Here is a 19541-nt window from a genome sequence, read left to right as displayed (position 1 = left end):
GGATTACATGTCAGGCCTTCCTTCCACTAAGCATGGAAATGACTGTGTTTTTGTGGTCGTCGACAGGTTCTCGAAGATGGCCATTATGGTGGCCTGCAAGAAGAATATCACAGCAAAAGCCACTGCTAAACTCTTCTTTGAACGAGTGTGGGTGCACTTTGGGATCCCACAGTCTATCATCTCAGATCGGGACAGTCGGTTTCTCAGCACATTTTGGTCCAGTCTCTGGTCAATGCTGGACACCAAACTCACGAAGTCCACAGCCTTCCATCCTCAAACTGATGGCCAGACAGAGGTTGTCAATAGGATGATTGTGCACATTCTGCGCATGTATAACTCAAAGCATCCACGCACATGGGATGAGAGCCTCCCCTATGTTCAGCACAGCTACAACCGAGCTCTTCACAGCTCCACTGGCCATAGCCCTTTTCAGGTGGGTTTGGGATTCCAGCCATTATGCCCCATTGATGTGGCCATGCCACTTGCAGCTACTCACATAAATTCAGCTCATGTCCAGTCCGAAACAGATAAGGCCACAAGCTTCATTGAGCGCATCCAACATATTCGCCAGCAGGTCCATGACATTCTTGAGAAATCAAATGCCAAGTACAAGCAGCGACATGATCAACATCGGGTGCCACACAAGTTTCAGGTGGGCGACAAAGTCTGGTTGCATTTGCAAAAGGAACGCCTTACTGGAGCCTATCGGAAATTGAGACCACTCTGATATGGTCCTTACACCATTACTAAGGCTATGGGAGACAATGCATTTGAGCTCAGCATTCCCCCATTCCTTGGCTTGCACCCAGTGTTCAATGTGGACTGCCTTCGGCCATACTTTCCACCATTGCTAGACACATCCGACATTGCAGAACAGCTCAAACCCACAGAATTAAATCCAGATTGCATGGAACAAGCTGCAACTGATCAGATCATGGACACACAGATCAAGAACACTCGCCAACAGAATATCCAACTGTATCGAGTTGTCAAAGCAGGCCAACTCCTTTAACAGGGCAAGTGGCTCACCAGGGAACAAGTTCAGCAAAAGTTTCCTCATCTCATGGAGGAGCTCAACGCAATGGGGGCCATTGCTTCCTAAGGGGGGAGGAATGATCCAGGTGGATATTGGTGGCCACCTGCCAAGTCCACCTGGACCCCCACCATTGTCTTTCTCAGCATTTTCAGTTTCCTTAATTGTAGCACAACTTACTATTTTTAGCAGTTTTTCGGGTCCTGAACTTCCGTAGCCGTTTTGAGGCCCTAAACGAAGTTTTTTGGGGAATCCGAGGGAAACATGGGTCCATTAAATGGACCCATGTTGCCCGTTCCAACAATCGTAGTGCTCGGATAGATCTTTCTAACGAGCTATTGTACGCGTCAAACGGAGATCATATGCCAAAGTTACGACCCCGGGAAGTTGATGTACCAATTTACCCCAAACGGGGCCCACAGTTTGGCGTTTCATCTCCTAGGGTTAGGTTTTGGAATGTTAAGGGTTTTCCATTGTTTCTCAACAATAAATAGGCCTTCGAGCCTCATTGTAAGACAGTTCAGAGGCATGTAGCCATCACATCTCTTCTCAGAGATAAGCTACCATCGCCCTAGCTGGTTTATTTCCATTTCTGGTTGTAAGCATATTTCAGTATTTTCCATTAATGAAATGAAGTATTATTTCCGCTGCATCTTTGTGTATATGGTTATCTCTGTAATTTGTTGCGTTCCTGTTTAAATCCGGATCAGTGGTATCAGAGCGGTCTGCTTTTTCTCTGTTTTTCTTTGCATGTCCCCAACAAGGTCGGGATATAAGGAGTTAGGGCTTGAACTGGTTGAACCTTTGCAAGACCAGCCTCGCAAATCCCGACGGCCTCCCATGGCGGACGAGAAGAAAGACGAGGGGGCAGGAGATCCCATCAAAATCTTGCTCGAAGAAGCCCTCGAGCGACAACGGAACGCGATGATGGACAGCTTTGCCCAGATCCTTCAGCGGCTACCCAGAAGCGATGCATCGGCTTCCAGCAGCTACTCTGGAAACGCACACCCTTTAAGGTACAAGTTAATTTTGAAATCCCCATATTCGAGGGTCAGATAGACGTAGATGCCGTAGATAAATGGTTAAATCTGCTAGAGGGTTATTTTTCTGTTCATGAATTTTCGAGTCGGGAAAAGATTGTTTTTGCTCTTCTCAAAGCAGCCCCCCACGTCAAGGACTGGTGGGAAACCTACTGCGAGCAGAAGGATGAAAGTACTGGCTCACTATTTTCAGCCGCACCCACCTGGGATTCGTTCCGGGATGCCATCAAGGAGCAGTACTACCCTGTCGGAAGCTATGAGGATGAATACATAAAGTGGACCACGCTGCGGCAGGGAAGGGACCAAGACGTGCCGGAGTTCACCAATCTTTTCCATACCCTTCGCACAAAGTTGGGTATCAAGGATTCGGAGCAACATTTGATACTCAAATACCGTGGCTGCCTGCACAAGTACATCCAGGAAGAAATACAATTCCTAAACATCCCCTCGCTCGGCGCAGCATACCGATATGCCGTCAAGGTCGAGCAGAAGTTTAAACAAAAGAAGCGAGACTTTGGATCTGCGAATCCAAAGCAGGGGAAAGGTGCCCCTAAACCACAGAACAAAGGACAAAGCCAAGGCGGGACAGCCCAAGACAACCAGCCGAAGCTGCAAGCAAAGAACAGCGCCGCGAAGCCGAGAAAGGACACTGGAAAATGGTGCGAGTTCCATAAGAGCTCCACTCACAACACAAGTGAGTGTCGGGCCAAGCAGTCACTGGTGGCTGAGCTAAAGGTTTCAGAATCAGATGCATGTTCCGACTCTGAGTCAGAACCCGATAAGGGGTATGAAAAAGGGAAGCAGATCATTGATGCGGATCCCAGCGCCACTGTTGCTACCGCAAAGATCCAGAAAAATGAACCCGAAGATCCAGAGGAGGAGGAGCGTCTCTTCCACTCCCAGATGTGGGTAAAGGGCTCCCCGATACAGTTCATTGTTGATAGCGGGAGTCAAAAGAACCTCATTTCGGCAGAGGTCGTGAAGCGGTTGGGCTTACCGACCACAGCACATCCACAACCATACACCATTGGGTGGCTTCACCAAGGACGAGATCTTCGCGTGAGCCAGCAGTGTCGCCTTCCATACAACATCAAGCCCTTCACGGATGAGGTATTGTGTGACATTGCTCCCCTTGAAGTTTGTGATGTATTACTAGGACAACCATACTTGTGGAAGCGACATGCTGTGTATGAATCAAGGCCCCGTGCTGTTATTATTACATTGGGAAATAAGTTGTTCAGGATACCAGAGGTAGCACCACCTGCCGCCATCTCTTTGATTACTGCAAAACAATGCAGTAAGATCATTTCCAAAACCAGGAAATTTGTTTTCCTGATGATACGCCCTCAAGGAAAGAAGAAGACAGTGGCTGCGACCTCCAGACGGATTCCCTCTGCACGACAACTACAGATGGACAAGATTGTGGAGGAGTACGAGGACATCTTCACCTCCCCGGCAGGGGTTCCTCTGCACTGTCAAGTCAAGCACTCCATCGATCTGACCCCAGGTGCGCCGCTACCCAATGGACCAATTTATCGGCGCTCCGTTCTGGAGAACAATGAAATCAAGAGGCAGATTCAGGAGCTCCTGCAGAAAGGTCACATCCGTCCGAGTTCATCGCCCTGTGGGAGCCCGATCGTGTTGGTACAGAAGAAGGATGGGACGTGGAGACTCTGTATTGACTATCGGGCGCTGAACAAGATCACTGTCCGTAATAGGTACCCGATCCCGCGGATTGATGACCTCCTAGACCAACTAAAGGGGGCGAAATATTTCAGCAAGATCGATCTGAAGTCAGGATATCACCAGGTACCAATCGAACCCTCTGATGTGTGGAAGACTGCCTTCAAATCCAAGGAGGGCCTCTTCGAATGGTTGGTCATGCCTTTCGGATTGACGAATGCTCCTGCAACCTTTATGAGGCTAATGGATGACATCTTGCGGCCATTCACCAACTCCTTTGTAGTAGTATACTTGGATGACATTCTGATCTTCAGCCAGAGTTGGGAAGAGCACCTCCACCACATCCGACAGGTTCTCCAAACACTGCGGCAACACAAGCTATGTGCCAATTTGGAGAAATGCACTTTTGGCATGACCCAGGTTCAGTATCTGGGATACATCATTGATGAACAGGGGGTGCATGTCGATCCAGCCAAGATCCAAGTCATTCGGGATTGGCCCTCTCCAACCACTCTAACAGAGCTCCGCAGCTTTCTAGGTCTTGCCAACTTCTACCGCAGGTTTGTGTTGGGGTTTTCTCATATTTCTTGGCCCTTGAGTCAAGTCACCAAGGGAGGGGCGAAAGCAAAATTCTTTTGGTCTGAATCTCAACAGAAGGCATTCATGGAGTTGAAGGATCGCCTCTGCACGGCACCAGTGCTCGCGTTACCAGATTTACAACAACCATTTGAGGTCGAGACAGATGCCTCTGACTATGCTATTGGGGCAGTCCTTACTCAACATGGACATCCAGTGGCATATCACAGTGAAACACTTTCAGACACAGTCCGGAAGTACCCCACTTATGATAAAGAGATGTATTCCATTGTACAGGCCTGCCGACAATGGAAGCATTACATTTTGGGGAAGGAAACGGTCATCCACACAGACCACCGACCTCTGCAGTTCATACAGACCCAAGGGAAATTGCAGAATGATCGCCATCAGAAGTGGTCTACATACCTGCAACAGTTTCACTTGAATATCAAGTATAAAAAGGGCAGCACCAATAATGTTGCAGATTGCCTCAGTCGACCACCGATCATGGCGTTAACCACCGTGCTCAACTCTTGTGGGCACGAGACTTCTGATTGGCCACTTCTCTACAAAAGCGACCCAGAATTCGGCCACACATACCAGACACTCTTGGAGGGTCGGCATGTTGCAGATTTTCACCTCCAGGATGCCCTATTATGCCACCTCGGTCACCTTTGTGTTCCTTCAAGCGAGCGTGCCAAGATGATTTGGGAAGCACACTACAGTCGGGCTGCTGGGCATTTCGGGGTCGAGAAAACAGTGGCAGTACTGCAAAATTATTTCTATTGGCCGAATCTTCGACAGGATGTTGGGAAGTACATCCGATCATGTACTGCCTGTGCCATTGCCAAACCGACCATTAAGAAGCACGGCCTCTATACCCCGTTGCCTACCCCTAGTCGACCTTGGGAATCCATCTCCATGGATTACATGTCAGGCCTTCCTTCCACTAAGCATGGAAATGACTGTGTTTTTGTGGTCGTCGACAGGTTCTCGAAGATGGCCATTATGGTGGCCTGCAAGAAGAATATCACAGCAGAAGCCACTGCTAAACTCTTCTTTGAACGAGTGTGGGTGCACTTTGGGATCCCACAGTCTATCATCTCAGATCGGGACAGTCGGTTTCTCAGCACATTTTGGTCCAGTCTCTGGTCAATGCTGGACACCAAACTCACGAAGTCCACAGCCTTCCATCCTCAAACTGATGGCCAGACAGAGGTTGTCAATAGGATGATTGTGCACATTCTGCGCATGTATAACTCAAAGCATCCACGCACATGGGACGAGAGCCTCCCCTATGTTCAGCACAGCTACAACCGAGCTCTTCACAGCTCCACTGGCCATAGCCCTTTTCAGGTGGGTTTGGGATTCCAGCCACTATGCCCCATTGATGTGGCCATGCCACTTGCAGCTACTCACATGAATTCAGCTCATGTCCAGTCCGAAACAGATAAGGCCACCAGCTTCATTGAGCGCATCCAACATATTCGCCAGCAGGTCCATGACATTCTTGAGAAATCAAATGCCAAGTACAAGCAGCGACATGATCAACATCGGGTGCCACACAAGTTTCAGGTGGGCGACAAAGTCTGGTTGCATTTGCAAAAGGAACGCCTTACTGGAGCCTATCGGAAATTGAGACCACTCCGATATGGTCCTTACACCATTACTAAGGCTATGGGAGACAATGCATTTGAGCTCAGCATTCCCCCATTCCTTGGCCTGCACCCAGTGTTCAATGTGGACCGCCTTCGGCCATACTTTCCACCATTGCTAGACACATCCGACATTGCAGAACAGCTCAAACCCACAGAATTAAATCCAGATTGCATGGAACAAGCTGCAACTGATCGGATCATGGACACACAGATCAAGAACACTCGCCAACAGAATATCCAACTGTATCGAGTTGTCAAAGCAGGCCAACTCCTTCAGCAGGGCAAGTGGCTCACCAGGGAACAAGTTCAGCAAAAGTTTCCTCATCTCATGGAGGAGCTCAACGCAATGGGGACCATTGCTTCCTAAGGGGGGAGGAATGATCCAGGTGGATATTGGTGGCCACCTGCCAAGTCCACCTGGACCCCCACCATTGTCTTTCTCAGCATTTTCAGTTTCCTTAATTGTAGCACAACTTACTATTTTTAGCAGTTTTTCGGGTCCTGAACTTCCGGAGCCGTTTTGAGGCCCTAAACGACGTTTTTTGGGGAATCCGGGGGCAACATGGATCTATCGAATGGACTGATGTTTCTTGTTCCAACAATGGTAGTGCTCGGATAGATCTTTCTAACGAGCTATTGTACGCGTCAAACGGAGATCATATGCCAAAGTTACGACCCCGGGAAGTTGATGTACCAATTTACCCCAAACGGGGCCCACAGTTTGGCGTTTCATCTCCTAGGGTTAGGTTTTGGAATGTTAAGGGTTTTCCATTGTTTCTCAACAATAAATAGGCCTTCGAGCCTCATTGTAAGACAGTTCAGAGGCATGTAGCCATCACATCTCTTCTCAGAGATAAGCTACCATCGCCCTAGCTGGTTTATTCCCATTTCTGGTTGTAAGCATATTTCAGTATTTTCCATTAATGAAATGAAGTATTATTTCCGCTGCATCTTTGTGTATATGGTTATCTCTGTAATTTGTTGCGTTCCTGTTTAAATCTGGATCAGTGGTATCAGAGCGGTCTGCTTTTTCTCTATTTTTCTTTGCATGTCCCTAACAAGGTCGGGATATAAGGAGTTAGGGCTTGAACTGGTTGAACCTTTGCAAGACCAGCCTCGCAAATCTCGACGGCCTCCCATGGCGGATGAGAAGAAAGACGAGGGGGCAGGAGATCCCATCAAAATCTTGCTCGAAGAAGCCCTCGAGCGACAACGGAACGCGATGATGGACAGCTTTGCCCAGATCCTTCAGCGGCTACCCAGAAGCGACGCATCGGCTTCCAGCAGCTACTCTGGAAACGCCACACCCTTTAAGGTACAAGTTAATTTTGAAATCCCCATATTCGAGGGTCAGATAGACGCAGATGCCGTAGATAAATGGTTAAATCTGCTAGAGGGTTATTTTTCTGTTCATGAATTTTCGAGTCGGGAAAAGATTGTTTTTGCTCTTCTCAAAGCAGCCCCCCACGTCAAGGACTGGTGGGAAACCTACTGCGAGCAGAAGGATGAAAGTACTGGCTCACTATTTTCAGCCGCACCCACCTGGGATTCGTTTCGGGATGGCATCAAGGAGCAGTACTACCCTGTTGGAAGCTATGAGGATGAATACATAAAGTGGACCACGCTGCGGCAGGGAAGGGACCAAGACGTGCCGGAGTTCACCAATCTTTTCCATACCCTTCGCACAAAGTTGGGTATCAAGGATTCGGAGCAACATTTGATACTCAAATACCGTGGCTGCCTGCACAAGTACATCCAGGAAGAAATACAATTCCTAAACATCCCCTCGCTCGGCGCAGCATACCGATATGCCGTCAAGGTCGAGCAGAAGTTTAAACAAAAGAAGCGAGACTTTGGATCTGCGAATCCAAAGCAGGGGAAAGGTGCCCCTAAACCACAGAACAAAGGACAAAGCCAAGGCGGGACAGCCCAAGACAACCAGCCGAAGCTGCAAGCAAAGAACAGTGCCGCGAAGCCGAGAAAGGACACTGGAAAATGGTGCGAGTTCCATAAGAGCTCCACTCACAACACAAGTGAGTGTCGGGCCAAGCAGTCACTGGTGGCTGAGCTAAAGGTTTCAGAATCAGATGCATGTTCCGACTCTGAGTCAGAACCCGATAAGGGGTATGAAAAAGGGAAGCAGATCATTGATGCGGATCCCAGCGCCACTGTTGCTACCGCAAAGATCCAGAAAAATGAACCCGAAGATCCAGAGGAGGAGGAGCGTCTCTTCCACTCCCAGATGTGGGTAAAGGGCTCCCCGATACAGTTCATTGTTGATAGCGGGAGTCAAAAGAACCTCATTTCGGCAGAGGTCGTGAAGCGGTTGGGCTTACCGACCACAGCACATCCACAACCATACACCATTGGGTGGCTTCACCAAGGACGAGATCTTCGCGTGAGCCAGCAGTGTCGCCTTCCATACAACATCAAGCCCTTCACGGATGAGGTATTGTGTGACATTGCTCCCCTTGAAGTTTGTGATGTATTACTAGGACAACCATACTTGTGGAAGCGACATGCTGTGTATGAATCAAGGCCCCGTGCTGTTATTATTACATTGGGAAATAAGTTGTTCAGGATACCAGAGGTAGCACCACCTGCCGCCATCTCTTTGATTACTGCAAAACAATGCAGTAAGATCATTTCCAAAACCAGGAAATTTGTTTTCCTGATGATACGCCCTCAAGGAAAGAAGAAGACAGTGGCCGCGGCCTCCAAACGAGGTCCCTCTGCACGACAACTACAGATGGACAAGATTGTGGAGGAGTACGAGGACATCTTCACCTCCCCGGCAGGGGTTCCTCTGCACTGTCAAGTCAAGCACTCCATCGATCTGACCCCAGGTGCGCCGCTACCCAATGGACCAATTTATCGGCGCTCCGTTCTGGAGAACAATGAAATCAAGAGGCAGATTCAGGAGCTCCTGCAGAAAGGTCACATCCGTCCGAGTTCATCGCCCTGTGGGAGCCCGATCGTGTTGGTACAGAAGAAGGATGGGACGTGGAGACTCTGTATTGACTATCGGGCGCTGAACAAGATCACTGTCCGTAATAGGTACCCGATCCCGCGGATTGATGACCTCCTAGACCAACTAAAGGGGGCGAAATATTTCAGCAAGATCGATCTGAAGTCAGGATATCACCAGGTACCAATCGAACCCTCTGATGTGTGGAAGACTGCCTTCAAATCCAAGGAGGGCCTCTTCGAATGGTTGGTTATGCCTTTCGGATTGACGAATGCTCCTGCAACCTTTATGAGGCTAATGGATGACATCTTGCGGCCATTCACCAACTCCTTTGTAGTAGTATACTTGGATGACATTCTGATCTTCAGCCAGAGTTGGGAAGAGCACCTCCACCACATCCGACAGGTTCTCCAAACACTGCGGCAACACAAGCTATGTGCCAATTTGGAGAAATGCACTTTTGGCATGACCCAGGTTCAGTATCTGGGATACATCATTGATGAACAGGGGGTGCATGTCGATCCAGCCAAGATCCAAGTCATTCGGGATTGGCCCTCTCCAACCACTCTAACAGAGCTCCGCAGCTTTCTAGGTCTTGCCAACTTCTACCGCAGGTTTGTGTTGGGGTTTTCTCATATTTCTTGGCCCTTGAGTCAAGTCACCAAGGGAGGGGCGAAAGCAAAATTCTTTTGGTCTGAATCTCAACAGAAGGCATTCATGGAGTTGAAGGATCGCCTCTGCACGGCACCAGTGCTCGCGTTACCAGATTTACAACAACCATTTGAGGTCGAGACAGATGCCTCTGACTATGCTATTGGGGCAGTCCTTACTCAACATGGACATCCAGTGGCATATCACAGTGAAACACTTTCAGACACAGTCCGGAAGTACCCCACTTATGATAAAGAGATGTATTCCATTGTACAGGCCTGCCGACAATGGAAGCATTACATTTTGGGGAAGGAAACGGTCATCCACACAGACCACCGACCCCTGCAGTTCATACAGACCCAAGGGAAATTGCAGAATGATCGCCATCAGAAGTGGTCTACATACCTGCAACAGTTTCACTTGAATATCAAGTATAAGAAGGGCAGCACCAATAATGTTGCAGATTGCCTCAGTCGACCACCGATCATGGCGTTAACCACCGTGCTCAACTCTTGTGGGCACGAGACTTCTGATTGGCCACTTCTCTACAAAAGCGACCCAAAATTCGGCCACACATACCAGACACTCTTGGAGGGTCGGCATGTTGCAGATTTTCACCTCCAGGATCCCTATTATGCCACCTCGGTCACCTTTGTGTTCCTTCAAGCGAGCGTGCCAAGATGATTTGGGAAGCACACTACAGTCGGGCTGCTGGGCATTTCGGGGTCGAGAAAACAGTGGCAGTACTGCAAAATTATTTCTATTGGCCGAATCTTCGACAGGATGTTGGGAAGTACATCAGATCATGTACTGCCTGTGCCATTGCCAAACCGACCATTAAGAAGCACGGCCTCTATACCCCGTTGCCTACCCCTAGTCGACCTTGGGAATCCATCTCCATGGATTACATGTCAGGCCTTCCTTCCACTAAGCATGGAAATGACTGTGTTTTTGTGGTCGTCGACAGGTTCTCGAAGATGGCCATTATGGTGGCCTGCAAGAAGAATATCACAGCAGAAGCCACTGCTAAACTCTTCTTTGAACGAGTGTGGGTGCACTTTGGGATCCCACAGTCTATCATCTCAGATCGGGACAGTCGGTTTCTCAGCACATTTTGGTCCAGTCTCTGGTCAATGCTGGACACCAAACTCACGAAGTCCACAGCCTTCCATCCTCAAACTGATGGCCAGACAGAGGTTGTCAATAGGATGATTGTGCACATTCTGCGCATGTATAACTCAAAGCATCCACGCACATGGGACGAGAGCCTCCCCTATGTTCAGCACAGCTACAACCGAGCTCTTCACAGCTCCACTGGCCATAGCCCTTTTCAGGTGGGTTTGGGATTCCAGCCACTATGCCCCATTGATGTGGCCATGCCACTTGCAGCTACTCACATGAATTCAGCTCATGTCCAGTCCGAAACAGATAAGGCCACCAGCTTCATTGAGCGCATCCAACATATTCGCCAGCAGGTCCATGACATTCTTGAGAAATCAAATGCCAAGTACAAGCAGCGACATGATCAACATCGGGTGCCACACAAGTTTCAGGTGGGCGACAAAGTCTGGTTGCATTTGCAAAAGGAACGCCTTACTGGAGCCTATCGGAAATTGAGACCACTCCGATATGGTCCTTACACCATTACTAAGGCTATGGGAGACAATGCATTTGAGCTCAGCATTCCCCCATTCCTTGGCCTGCACCCAGTGTTCAATGTGGACCGCCTTCGGCCATACTTTCCACCATTGCTAGACACATCCGACATTGCAGAACAGCTCAAACCCACAGAATTAAATCCAGATTGCATGGAACAAGCTGCAACTGATCGGATCATGGACACACAGATCAAGAACACTCGCCAACAGAATATCCAACTGTATCGAGTTGTCAAAGCAGGCCAACTCCTTCAGCAGGGAAAGTGGCTCACCAGGGAACAAGTTCAGCAAAAGTTTCCTCATCTCATGGAGGAGCTCAACGCAATGGGGACCATTGCTTCCTAAGGGGGGAGGAATGATCCAGGTGGATATTGGTGGCCACCTGCCAAGTCCACCTGGACCCCCACCATTGTCTTTCTCAGCATTTTCAGTTTCCTTATTTGTAGCACAACTTACTATTTTTAGCAGTTTTTCGGGTCCTGAACTTCCGGAGCCGTTTTGAGGCCCTAAACGATGTTTTTTGGGGAATCCGGGGAAAAATGGGTCCATTCCATCTTTCCCATTCCAACAATGGTAGTGCTCGGATAGATCTTTCTAACGAGCTATTATATGCGTCAAACGGAGATCATATTCCAAAGTTACGACCCCGGGAAGTTGATGTACCAATTTACCCAAACGGGGCCCACAGTTTGGCGTTTCATCTCCTAGGGTTAGGTTTTGGAATGTTAAGGGTTTTCCATTGTTTCTAAACAATAAATAGGCCTTCGAGCCTCATTGGAAGACAGTTCAAAGGCGTGTAGCCCTCACATCTCTTCTCAGAGATAAGCTACCATCGCCCTAGCTGGTTTATTTCTATTTCTGGTTGTAAGCATATTTCAGTATTTTCCATTAATGAAATGAAGTATTATTTCCGCTGCATCTTTGTGTATATGGTTATCTCTGCAATTTGTTGCGTTCCTGTTTAAATTGGGATAAGTGGTATCAGAGCAGTCTGCTTTTTCTCTGTTTTTCTTTTCATGTCCCAAACAAGGTCGGGATATAAGGAGTTAGGGCTTGAACTGGTTGAACCTTTGCAAGACCAGACTCGAAAATCCCGACGGCCTCCCATGGCGGATGAGAAGAAAGACGAGGGGGCAGGAGATCCCATCAAAATCTTGCTCGAAGAAGCCCTCGAGCGACAACGGAACGCGATGATGGACAACTTTGCCCAAATCCTTCAGCGGCTACCCAGAAGCGACGCATCGGCTTCCAGCAGCTACTCTGGAAACGCCACACCCTTTAAGGTACAAGTTAATTTTGAAATCCCCATATTCAAGGGTCAGATAGACGCAGATGCCGTAGATAAATGGTTAAATCTGCTAGAGGGTTATTTTTCTGTTCATGAATTTTCGAGTCGGGAAAAGATTGTTTTTGTTCTTCTCAAAGCAGCCCCCCACGTTAAGGACTGGTGGGAAACCTACTGCGAGCAGAAGGATGAAAGTACTGGCTCACTATTTTCAGCCGCACCCACCTGGGATTCATTCCGGGATGCCATCAAGGAGCAGTACTACCCTGTTGGAAGCTATGAAGATGAATACATAAAGTGGACCACGCTGCGGCAGGGAAGGGACCAAGACGTGCCGTAGTTCACCAATATTTTCCATACCCTTCGCACAAAGTTGGGTATCCAGGATTCGGAGCAACATTTTATACTCAAATACCGTGGTTTCCTGCACAAGTACATCCAGGAAGAAATACAATTCCTAAATATCCCCTCGCTCAGCGCAGCATACCGATATGCCGTCAAGGTCGAGCAGAAGTTTAAACAAAAGAAGCGAGACTTTGGATCTGCGAATCCAAAGCAGGGGAAAGGTGCCCCTAAACCACAGAACAAAAAACAAAGCCAAGGCGGGATAGCCCAAGACAACCAGCCGAAGCTGCAAGCAAAGAACAGCGCCGCGAAGCCGAGAAAGGACACTGGAAAATGGTGCGAGTTCCATAAGAGCTCCACTCACAACGCAAGTGAGTGTCAGGCAAAGCAGTCACTGGTGGCTGAGATAAAGGTTCCAGAATCAGATGCATGTTCCGACTCTGAGTCAGAACCCGATAAGGGGTATGAAAAAGGGAAGAAGATCATTGATGCAGATCCCACAGCCACTGTTGCTACCGCAAAGATCCAGAAAAATGAACCCAGATCCAGAGGAGGAGGAGCGTCTCTTCCACTCCCAGATGTGGGTAAAGGGCTCCCCGATACAGTTCATTGTTGATAGCGGGAGTCAAAAGAACCTCATTTCGGCAGAGGTCGTGAAGCGGTTGGGCTTACCGACCACAGCACATCCACAACCATACACCATTGGGTGGCTTCACCAAGGACGAGATCTTCGCGTGAGCCAGCAGTGTCGCCTTCCATACAACATCAAGCCCTTCACGGATGAGGTATTGTGTGACATTGCTCCCCTTGAAGTTTGTGATGTATTACTAGGACAACCATACTTGTGGAAGCGACATGCTGTGTATGAATCAAGGCCCCGTGCTGTTATTATTACATTGGGAAATAAGTTGTTCAAGATACCAGAGGTAGCACCACCTACTGCCAACTCTTTGATTACTGCAAAACAATGCAGTAAGATCATTTCCAAAACCAGGAAATTTGTTTTCCTAATGATACGCCCTTAAGAAAAGAAGAAGACAGTGGCCGCGACATCCAGACGGGGTCCCTCTACACGACAACTACAGATGGACAAGATTGTGGAGGAGTACGAGGACATCTTCACCTCCCCGGCAGGGGTTCCTCTGCACTGTCAAGTCAAGCACTCCATCGATCTGACCCCAGGTGCGCCGCTACCCAATGGACCAATTTATCAGCGCTCCATTCTGGAGAACAATGAAATCAAGAGGCAGATTCAGGAGCTCCTGCAAAAAGGTCACATCCGTCCGTGTTCATCGCCCTGTGGGAGCCCGATCATGTTGGTACAAAAGAAGGATGGGACGTGGAGACTCTGTATTGACTATCGGGCGTTGAACAAGATCACTGTCCGTAATAGGTACCCGATCCCGTGGATTGATGACCTCCTAGACCAACTAAAGGGGGCGAAATATTTCAGCAAGATCGATCTGAACTCAGGATATCACCAGCTACCAAACGAACCCTCTGATGTGTGGCAGACTGCCTTCAAATCCAAGGAGGGCCTCTTCGAATGGTTGATTATGCCTTTCGGATTGACGAATGCTCCTGCAACCTTTATGAGACTAATGGATGACATCTTGCGGCCATTCACCAACTCCTTTGTAGTAGTATACTTGGATGACATTCTAATCTTCAGCCAGAGTTGGGAAGAGCACCTCCACCACATCCGACAGGTTCTCCAAACATTGCGGCAACACAAGCTATGTGCCAATTTTAAGAAATGCACTTTTGGCATGACCCAGGATCAGTATCTCGGATACATCATTGATGAACAGGGGGTGCATGTCGATCCAGCCAAGATCCAAGTCATTCAGGATTGGCCCTCTCCAACCACTCTAACAGAGCTCCGCAGCTTTCTAGGTCTTGCCAACTTCTACCGTAGGTTTTTGTTGGGGTTTTCTCATATTTCTTGGCCCTTGAGTCAAGTCACCAAGGGAGGGGCGCAAGCAAAATTCTTTTGGTCTGAATCTCAACAGAAGGCATTCATGGAGTTGAAGGATCGCCTCTGCACGGCACCAGTGCTCGCGTTACCAGATTTATAACAACCATTTGAGGTCGAGACAGATGCCTCTGACTATGCTGTTGGGGCAGTCCTTACTCAACATGGACATCCAGTGGCATAGCACAGTGAAACACTTTCAGAAACAGTCCGGAAGTACCCCACTTATGATAAAGAGATGTATTCCATTGTACAGGCCTGCCGACAATGGAAGCATTACATTTTGGGGAAGGAAACGGTCATCCACACAGACCATCGACCCCTGCAGTTCATACAGACCCAAGGGAAATTGCAGAATGATCACCATCAGAAGTGGTCTACATACCTGCAACAGTTCCACTTGAATATCAAGTATAAGAAGGGCAGCACCAATAATGTTGCAGATTGCCTCAGTCGACCACCAATCATGGCGTTAACCACCGTGCTCAACTCTTGTGGGCAGGAGACTTCTGATTGGCCACTTCTCTACAAAAGCGACCCAGAATTCGGCCACACATACCAGACACTCTTGGAGGGTCGGCATGTTGCAGATTTTCACCTCCACGATGCCCTATTATGCCACCTCGGTCACCTTTGTGTTCCTTCAAGCGAGTGTGCCAAGATGATTTGGGAAGCACACTACAGTCGGGCTGCTGGGCATTTCGGGGTTGAGAAAACAGTGGCAGTACTGCAAAATTATTTCTATTGGCCGAATCTTCGATAGGATGTTGGGAAGTACATCAGATCATGTACTGCCTCTGCCATTGCCAAACCGACCATTAAGAAGCACGGCCTCTATACCCCGTTGCCTACCCCTAGGCGACCTTGGGAATCCATCTCCATGGATTACATGTCAGGCCTTCCTTCCACTAAGCATGTAAATGATTGTGTTTTTGAGGTCGTCGACAGGTTCTCGAAGATGGCCATTATGGTGGCCTGCAAGAAGAATATCACAGCAGAAGCCACTGCTAAACTCTTCTTTGAACGACTGTGGGTGCACTTTGGGATCCCATAGTCTATCATCTCAGATCGGGACAGTCGGTTTCTCAGCACATTTTGGTCCAGTCTTTGGTCAATGCTGGACACCAAACTCACGAAGTCCATAACCTTCCATCCTCAAACTGATGGCCAGACAGAGGTTGTCGATAGGATGATTGTGCACATTCTGTGCATGTATAACTCAAAGCATCCAGCACATAGGACGAGAGCCTCCCCTATGTTCAGCACAGCTACAACCGAGCTCTTCACAGCTCCACTGGCCATAGCCTTTTTCAGGTGGGTTTGGGATTCCAGCCACTATGCCCCATTGATGTGGCCATGCCACTTGCAGATACTCACATAAATTCAGCTCATGTCTAGTCCGAAACAGATAAGGCCACCAGCTTCATTGAGCACATCCAAAATATTCGCCAGCAGGTCCATGACATTCTTGAGAAATCAAATGACAAGTACAAGCAGCGACATGATCAACATTGGGTGCCACACAAGTTTCAGGTGGGCGACAAAGTCTGGTTGCATTTGCAAAAGGAATGCCTTACTGGAGCCTATCGAAAATTGAGACCACTCCGATATGGTCCTTACACCATTACTAAGGCTATGGGAGACAATGCATTTGAGCTCAGCATTCCCCCATTCCTTGGCCTGCACCCAGTGTTCAATGTGGACCGCCTTCGGCCATACTTTCCACCATTGCTAGACACATCCGACATTGCAGAACAGCTCAAACCCACAGAATTAAATCCAGATTGCATGGAACAAGATGCAACTGATCGGATCATGGACACACAGATCAAGAACACTCTCCAACAGAATATCCAACTGTATCGAGTTGTCAAAGCAGGTCACCTCCTTCAGCAGGGCAAGTGGCTCACCAGGGAACAAATTCAGCAAAAGTTTCCTCATCTCACGGAGGAGCTCAACGCAATGGGGACCATTGCTTCCTAAGGGGGCAGGAATGATCCAGGTGGATATTGGAGGCCACCTGCCAAGCCCACCTGGACCCCCACCATTGTCTTTCTCAGCATTTTCAGTTTCCTTATTTGTAGCACAACGTACTATTTTTAGCAGTTTTTTGGGTCCTGAACTTCCAGAGCCGTTTTGAGGCCCTAAACGACGTTTTTTGGGGAATCGGGGACAACATGGGTCCATTGAATGGACCCATGTTTCCTGTTCCAACAATGCTAGTGCTCAGATAGATCTTTCTAACGAGCTATTGTATGCGTCAAACAGAGATCATATGCCAAATTTACGACCCCGGGAAGTTGATGTACCAATTAACCCCAAACGGGGACCACAGTTTGGCGTTTCGTCTCCTAGGGTTAGGTTTTGGAATGTTAAGGGTTTTCCATTGTTTCTCAACAATAAATAGGCCTTCGAGCCTCATTGTAAGACAGTTCAGAGGCATGTATCCCTCACATATCTTCTCAGAGATAAGCTACCATCGTCCTAGCTACTTTATTTCCATTTCTGGTTGTAAGCATATTTCAGTATTTTCCATTAATGAAATGAAGTATTATTTCCGCTGCATCTTTGTGTATATGGTTATCTCTGCAATTTGCTGCGTTCCTGTTTAAATCCGGATCAGTGGTATCAGAGCGGTCTGCTTTTTCTCTGTTTTTCTTTGCATGTCCCCAACAATGTCGGGATATAAGGAGTTAGGGCTTGAACTGGTTGAACCTTTGCAAGACCAGCCTCGCAAATCCCGACGGCCTCCCATGGCGGATGAGAAGAAAGACGAGGGGGCAGGAGATCCCATCAAAATCTTGCTGGAAGAAGCCCTCGAGCGACAACGGAACGCGATGATGGACAGCTTTGCCCAGATCCTTCAGCGGCTACCCAGAAGCGACGCATCGGCTTCCAGCAGCTACTCTGGAAACGCCACACCCTTTAAGGTACAAGTTAATTTTGAAATCCCCATATTCGAGGGTCAGATAGACGCAGATGTCGTAGATAAATGGTTAAATCTGCTAGAGGGATATTTTTCTGTTCATGAATTTTCGAGTCGGGAAAATATTGTTTTTGCTCTTCTCAAGGCAGCCCCCCACGTCAAGGACTGGTGGGAAACCTACTACGAGCAGAAGGATGAAAGTACTGGCTCACTATTTTCAGCCGCACCCACCTGGGATTCGTTCCGGGATGCCATCCAGGAGCAGTAGTACCCTGTTGGAAGCTATGAGGATGAATACATAAAGTGGACCACGTTGCGGAAGGGAAGGGACCAAGACGTGCCGGAGTTCACCAATCTTTTCCATACCCTTCGCACAAAGTTGGGTATCAAGGATTCGGAGCAACATTTGATACTCAAATACCGTGGCTGCCTGCACAAGTACATCCAGGAAGAAATACAATTCCTAAACATCCCCTCGCTCGGCGCAGCATACCGATATGCCGTCAAGGACGAGCAGAAGTTTAAACAAAAGAAGCGAGACTTTGGATCTGCGAATCCAAAGCAGGGGAAAGGTGCCCCTAAACCACGGAAGAAAGGACAAAGCCAAGGCGGGACAGCCCAAGACAACCAGCCGAAGCTGCAAGCAAAGAACAGCGCCGTGAAGCCGAGAAAGGAAACTGGAAAATGGTGCGAGTTCCATAAGAGCTCCACTCACAACACAAGTGAGTGTCGGGCCAAGCAGTCACTAGTGGCTGAGCTAAAGGTTTCAGAATCATATGCATGTTCCGACTCTGAGTCAGAACCCGATAAGGGGTATGAAAAAGGGAAGCAGATCATTTATGCGGATCCCAACACCACTGTTGCTACCGCAAAGATCCAGAAAAATGAACCTGAAGATCCAGAGGAGCAGGAGCGTCTCTTCCACTCCCAGATGTGGGTAAAGGGCTCCCTGATACAGTTCATTGTTAATAGCGGGAGTCAAAAGAACCTCATTTCGGCAGAGGTCGTGAAGTGGTTGGGCTTACCGACCACAGCACATCCACAACCATACACCATTGGGTGGCTTCACCAAGGACGAGATCTTCGCGTGAGCCAGTAGTGTCGCCTTCCATACAACATCAAGCCCTTCACGGATGAGGTATTGTGTGACATTGCTCCCCTTGAAGTTTGTGATGTATTACTAGGACAACCATACTTGTTGAAGCGACATGTTGTATATGAATCAAGGCCCCGTGCTGTTATTATTACATTGGGAAATAAGTTGTTCAGGATACCAGAGGTAGCACCACCTACCGCCATCTCTTTGATTACTGCAAAATAATGCAGTAAGATCATTTCCAAAACCAGGAAATTTGTTTTCCTCATGATACGCCCTCAAGGAAAGAAGAAGACAGTGGCAGCGACCTCCAGACGGGGTCCCTTTGCACGACAACTACAGATGGACAATATCGTGGAGGAGTACGAGGACATCTTCACCTCCCCGGCAGGGGTTCCTCTGCACTGTCAAGTCAAGCACTCCATCGATCTGACCCCAGGTGCGCCGCTACCGAATGGACCAATTTATCGACGCTCCGTTCTGGAGAACAATGAAATCAAGAGGCAGATTCAAGAGCTCCTGCAGAAAGGTCACATCCGTCCGAGTTCATCGCCCTGTGGGAGCCCGATCGTGTTGGTACAGAAGAAGGATGGGATGTGGAGATTGTCACTGTATTGACTATCGGGCGCTGAACAAGATCACTGTCC

Source organism: Pinus tabuliformis, chromosome 9, assembly GCF_031772625.1.
Source record: "Pinus tabuliformis cultivar Carrire ecotype Pingquan chromosome 9, CPIR1, whole genome shotgun sequence".
Taxonomy (NCBI): Eukaryota; Viridiplantae; Streptophyta; class Pinopsida; order Pinales; family Pinaceae; genus Pinus; species Pinus tabuliformis.
Note: the sequence above shows the minus strand (reverse complement) of the source record.